Here is a 6,250-nt window from a genome sequence, read left to right as displayed (position 1 = left end):
AAGGGGGAAAACTGCTCCTGCAGTGCCACGGGGGCTGTAACCTCAAACGGGGCGTTGAACATCTCAGTATCTGGGGTAGCCTTGGTGGTTGCCTCCATCTTCTTGGAGCTCTCTGTCTCGTGGGGATCAGCCTCCCGCGTCTGCTCCAATATCAGCAGATCTTTGCCTGGTTCTCCTTGGTCCATAATGAAACTGATGAATACTAGGAGACCACTGAAAGGAAAACACAATCGCAATGACAATGAAACAAAAGAGAGAGTGAGGGTCGGTTACTGCTTTGCATAAGTTCTTCTTTTCCTCTGAACGAAAATATACCAACATCACGGATCCTCTTACCTTCCCTTCGTTCGGAGAGAAGAACAGTGGCAGATGCAAGTGTGTCCTTTCTTGAAGATGGTGAGGGAGAAGGGGATTCAGCGAAGAGTGAAATGATGGTTGCTTCGTCCGTCAAACTTAGACTGCGGAGAGGTGGGGTTTTGTGATACGACGGCTCGTTACTGCCGTGCTACGACCGGGGTGACTCTCCGCTTGCATACTGCCTTCTAATTTGGTGGATGGCATTTGGGCCCGCGCACTGCATGGCCCGCATGTCGGTGAACAAAAGTATAACGGTTCAGTAGAGGGAGACGTTTCAATGACCTAGGAGGAGCCAGAAGCGGTAGAGTGTCTCCACTGTACTAGTAATAATTGTTTTTCTGGGTAGCTGTAGAGTGTCTCCACTATACAAGTAGTAATTGTTTCTCGGGTCCCAAGACAAAACAGCCCATCCACACTAGTAAATAGTAAAATCAATTCAAAAGCCCATATATTTACTGAATGAGAGGTGCTACCCACACCCAGCACACCCCCCAAAACCTGGGTGCTCTTCTTCCTCCTCGCTCCCACCCACCTCATGTTAGCTCGCTCCACTCGTACCCCCAAATTCCTCACCTCACTCCTACAGAAAACCCCAGCTCCCCTTCTTCCTCACTCCTACAGAAAAACCCAGTTCCCCTTCTTCTTCGCACGCACTACAACTAGGCTCGTCATTCGTTATTCTGCTCAAATCCGTGAGCGCGACGCGATGCCCTCGAGGAAAATGGAGTCGGCTGACCCCAACGCCAAGAAGATGAGGCTCCCGCCAGCGGCGATGCCTGTTGTAGATACCGCACCCGGCAGCGCGGGGAGAAGCGGCGACCCCACCCCCACCGGATCCCAGGAACCCGTAGAATCTCGGGTGGACCGCATCAGCAATCTCCCGGACGCCATCCTTGGGGAGATCATCTCGCTTCTCCCCACCAAGGATTGCTGCCGCACCCAAGTCCTCTCAATTCGGTAGCGCCCTCTATGGCGCGCCGTTCCCCTTAATCTCGACCGTCGTCAGCTATCTCTCTTCAATGATTTTGAAATCCCCAGAGCCATCATCTCCTCCCACCAGGGCTCCATTCAAAGCCTCTGCATCCCGTCATGCTACCTGAGCAAGCATACCATGCCCTGCACAGTGGACACCTGGCTGGAATCCCCTGAATTCACAGAACTACAACTGCTTGAGTTCTACTATTCCCCTGGAAATCACATACCACATACCGAATGCCATGAACTTGTGCCCTCAGCGCCGATGTCCATCTCGGGGTTTTCGTCCTCTCTCCACACCGCCACCTTTGCGCAGTGCTACCTACTAGACAATCTGGTACTAAACCTTCGACTCCCATTTCTCAAGAAACTTTCACTTGTGCGGGTTCGTATATGGGAGGCCTCATTGCACAACATCATCCACTCTAGTTGCCCTACGCTGGAGTGCTTGGTGCTTGTTTTCACAGTTAGAATCAGTTGTCTCCAAATAAAGTCGCCTAACCTTGTAAGAATTGGAATTTCTTTTGATGGAAGGCAGCTCATCATCCAAGATGCCCCTTCACTTCAAAGGTTGATCCTTGATTCTAGTTATTCACCGTTGCAAATAACCATCCTCTCTACGCCTAAACTGGAGACCTTGGGTGTAATACATGATCTCTGTGCTCATTTCAATATGGTGTTTGGCTCCATAGTTCTTCAGGTACTTTATATTATCATCTACACTTGTAACCATAAGCTGTATTTTAAATTTCTGTGCATAATTTATATATCATCTTGGAGTACACATTTTGTACTAATATTATGTTCTATGCTCAATGAAGAGTTTCTCCATGGATGGCCTATCAATGGTGCTGGATTCTGTCAAGATCTTATATATCCAAATGAGTAGTTTTGATCTGACCAAGATTATTGGCTTGCTGCAATGCTTTCCATGTCTGGAGAAGTTGTATATAAAGGTGACAATTTCATGCACATTGGAAGCCCGCATATAGTGTACTAGAATTAACCATTCAATTGTTGCTCTTTCGACACTCTTCTTTTAGACCTTAACTGTTTTCAATCTTCATGTCTATTTAGGCAACAGGACGGGGTAAGAAAGTTATAACCAATTGGTGGATTCGTAAGCATCGGGATTTTCTCACTTCTCATGAGATTCGATTGAAGACAATAACGCTAGAACGATATGTAGCCAACCATGCCAACACAAGATTTGTCACATTCTTCCTGCTGAATGCGAGGTTACTATTGTCCATCAGGCTTAAGTTTATCAGCAGCATAGTTTTGACGGATGGGTATGTCAAAGAGCAAAAAAAGGAGTTTCAGGTGGGCAAAAGAGCTTCTGAACGTGCCGGGCTTCTATTTACAACATATTGTGGTCATAATCCAGTAAATTTTACGACCCAGGATGTTCATTCCATTTGACTATGACTGCCGAAAACAGTGCTGGAGTTAGATGTTGTTGCCCTTTTCAATCTGGGTTTTTTGTAAACCTGATGAACAATTAACCGTCGTGCTTTTGTACAGTTTGTAAGCTGGAGTTAGATGTTCCTGCCCTTTTCAACTCGGCTGTGACTGTCATATTTTCTTTAAAACAAGGCAAATGGCTTGCCATTCGTTTAATTTAGAGTGAAATATTGTAACAAATCCAAACCAAGGGAAATAACATCACTCTCGCCGGCTTCTTGAGCTCACTGTGCATTACAGAAGCCAAGTGATTAGCCCCGACCAACACCACAAACTTATTTTGAACTAGCACATCAAATGGGCTGTAAATTTTCATAGGAAAGGCTGCATGACCGTGACAGATTTGGATTCTGATATTTGGGACCCGCGAGGAAATAGCCTATCCAAGGTGGTGTCAACTTACTAGCCAGTCAACAAACGATTCTGCCTACCAGCCATTGGATTGACATCCAACATCTGTCGTGTATCTTCTATCTCTTGTCTTCTTCTTCCTCCAATCGCCCAAACCAAACCACCCCATCGGCTCCGCCTGCTCCCACCTCCCATGGCTGGCTATGCCTCCGCCGCCCTACCGTACGTACCCTCCAACGTTGGCCAGTCCCTCCCTCTATTCCCCCACACGTCCTGTTATTCTCCGGCGACGTCAGCCCCAACACGCACCCGCGCCCAAACCAGTCAACCCTTGTACTCCCCTCCGCCTATGACTGGACCGGCGCATCTTCAACGGCTCCTGTTCGTTCCGTCCGAGGCCTCGCCATCATCCTCCGCCTTGCGGACTTGGTTCGCTCGCCGTGCGCGGTGCGCCGCCCTCTTGCGTTGTCAACGTCGTCAGCAACCGAGAGGAACAAGGAGATGACTATACATGGAGAAGATGACAGTAGGGACCCACCAGCGTCATGGTAGTACGCAAGCAAGTGCCTCTATAGTACAAGCCCAAAAATATGGTTCCTCCTAATGGTTGGACATCTGGGGCTCACGCCATTGTCAACGTAGTCAATAAACGAGAGAATTACACTATGAGCGGCTGACACCAGGGACCCAGCAAGTCGCGCAGTTTTTTTGAGGAACAAGCAGTTGTTATTTATACTAGTTTTAGCAACGGATGAGGGTAACAACGGGGCTGTGCGGGGGCTGTGGCCCGTCTAGCCAGGGTTTTATTTATCTTTACCACATCATGAGCCCAGTTGTGTTTTTTTCTTGTTGAAAATGGCTAGCCCAGTTCTAGTTTTTAAAGAAATACCCAAACAAGGCCTACTTGCTTTATCGGCCCTGCTGGGCTGCAAATCTTTCAAGACGAGGAGAGTTTCATTCGGTTTGCCTAGAAATGGGCTGTACATTTTTAAAACACATCAAACCGGGAATTAGTTTCAATTTTTTTTTCATTACAAGATCTTAAATTCCATTGATTTTTATGCGTGGACAATTATTTGGATTTTATATTTATATAAATTATTTTTCAAAATAGTTTGAATGTGAATCAATATTTCTGGATTAAAAACAGTTGACCGCACCGAAATATGCAAAATTTCGTATACTTTTTAACCGTGGCCACAATATGGGGTGTGATGCTAACAAAAAGAAGATGGGCTCCAAAAAAATTCTTAAGAATTAGAAAATGGGCTGTACATTATTAGAAATAATGGCAGATGGGCTGTATGTTGTTTTCCACATATTTGAGGCTGACTTGTGCGCCTATTACAGGTTAACGCGTATGCTTTCATAAAAAAGGTTGACGCACACGCAACGCCTTGTCAACTTAGTCAACACACGAGAGCAGTGACTGTTGGATGTCCATCCAACAGCTGTCGTGCTTCTTCAATCTCTGCTCTTCATGCTCAAGCCGCTCAAATAAGCGCCGGCGGGACTGCCTGCTCCCTCCTCCTGCGGCCGGCTATGCTGCCGCGCAGGCCTCACGGCCCCATTGTACTCCCATCGCTAGCCTAGCCATCCCTCTACTCACCCACACATGTTGTTATTCTCCGGCGACGGCAGACGAACCAGTAAACCCTCGTACTCCTCCACATGGGAAACAACTGCCGAGTATTCCCTGGCTCCGTGTCGTTCCCTTCCTAGGCCTCGCCGTCGTCCACCGCCCTGGTGCTCTCGGCGCGGCCTGGTTAACGTGGTCAATGAACGACATCCATCGGAAGTGGACTGTACATGGAGAGGCTAACAACTGGGTCCACGGCTACACCCAAGGAAATGCCTCCTTATTACGTGCAAAATAATGATTCCTCCACCTGATAGCTAGGACCCACAGGAAGGGCCTCTGTATTTCGCGAAAAAACGTCCCCCCCCCCGCTGACAGGTCGACCCACCAGCTATATCTTCGCACGCAAGGAAGTGCCTCCTTATTACGCCCAAAAAAATGAATACCCCCTGCTACCTGGGACCCACCATATTGTTGGGATGACTTGTGGGTCTACTAAGTTGACAGGGGCGGAGAGTTTTGTCAACTTAGTCAATACTCCAGTGACCATATGATGTCCATCCAATGGCCATAGTGCTGCTTCAACCTCTGGTCTTCTTGCTCCAGCCGCCCAAAGCAGCGCCGGTCGTGCCGCGTGCTCCTGCCTCCCGTGGCCGGCTGTGCTACCGCGAAGGCCTCACCGCCCCCATACTACTCCCACCACTAGCCAGGTCATCCCTCCACTCACCCACACCCCCTGTTATTCTGCGGTGACGGCAGCCTCACACCGCAGCCGAACCAGTGAATGCTCGTACTCCTCTCCGCGTGGGCATCCACTGTCGCGTCTTGCATGGCTCCGCGTCGTCCCCTTCCTTGGCCTCGCTGTCGTCCACCGCCGTGGTGCTCTCGGCGCGGCGTGGTCAATGTGGTCAATGACCGACTTCCATCGGAAGAATACTATACATGGAGAGGCTGACAGCTGGGTCCACGGCAGCCGCAAGGAAGTGCCTCCTTATTACGCGGAAAATAATTATTCCTCCACCTAACAGCGGGGACCCACCGTACGGGCCACCAGTATTTTGCGAAAAAAAATCGTTTCCCCCTGACTGCTGGGACCCACCGGACGGGCCACCATATTTCGTGAAAAAAACGTCCCCCCCGCTGTCAGCTCAAACCCACCGGAAGTGCCTCCTTATTATGCACAAAAAATGAATACTCCCCCAGCTAGCTGGGACCCACCTTGCTGGGAGGCTGACTTGTGGGCCTACTAAGTTGACGGGGACGAAGGGCTTTGTCAACTTAGTCAATATGAATGATTCTAACTCCAGTGACCGTACGATGTCCATCCAACGGCCGTAGTGCTTCTTCAACCTCTGGTCTTCTTGCTCCAGCCGCCCAAAGAAGCGCCGGTCGTGCCGCATGCTCCTGCCTCCCATGGCCGGCTGTGCTGCCGCAGAGGCCTCACCGCCCCTACTATTCCCACCGCTGGCCAGGCCCTGCGGCGACGGCAGCCTCACACTGCAGCCAAACCAACGAACCCTCGCA

The sequence above is a fragment of the Triticum dicoccoides genome, chromosome 5A (genome assembly GCF_002162155.2).
Source record: "Triticum dicoccoides isolate Atlit2015 ecotype Zavitan chromosome 5A, WEW_v2.0, whole genome shotgun sequence".
In the NCBI taxonomy this organism is placed as follows: Eukaryota; Viridiplantae; Streptophyta; class Magnoliopsida; order Poales; family Poaceae; genus Triticum; species Triticum dicoccoides.
The sequence above is the reverse complement of the archived record's forward strand: the minus strand, read 5'-3'. Positions refer to the sequence as shown.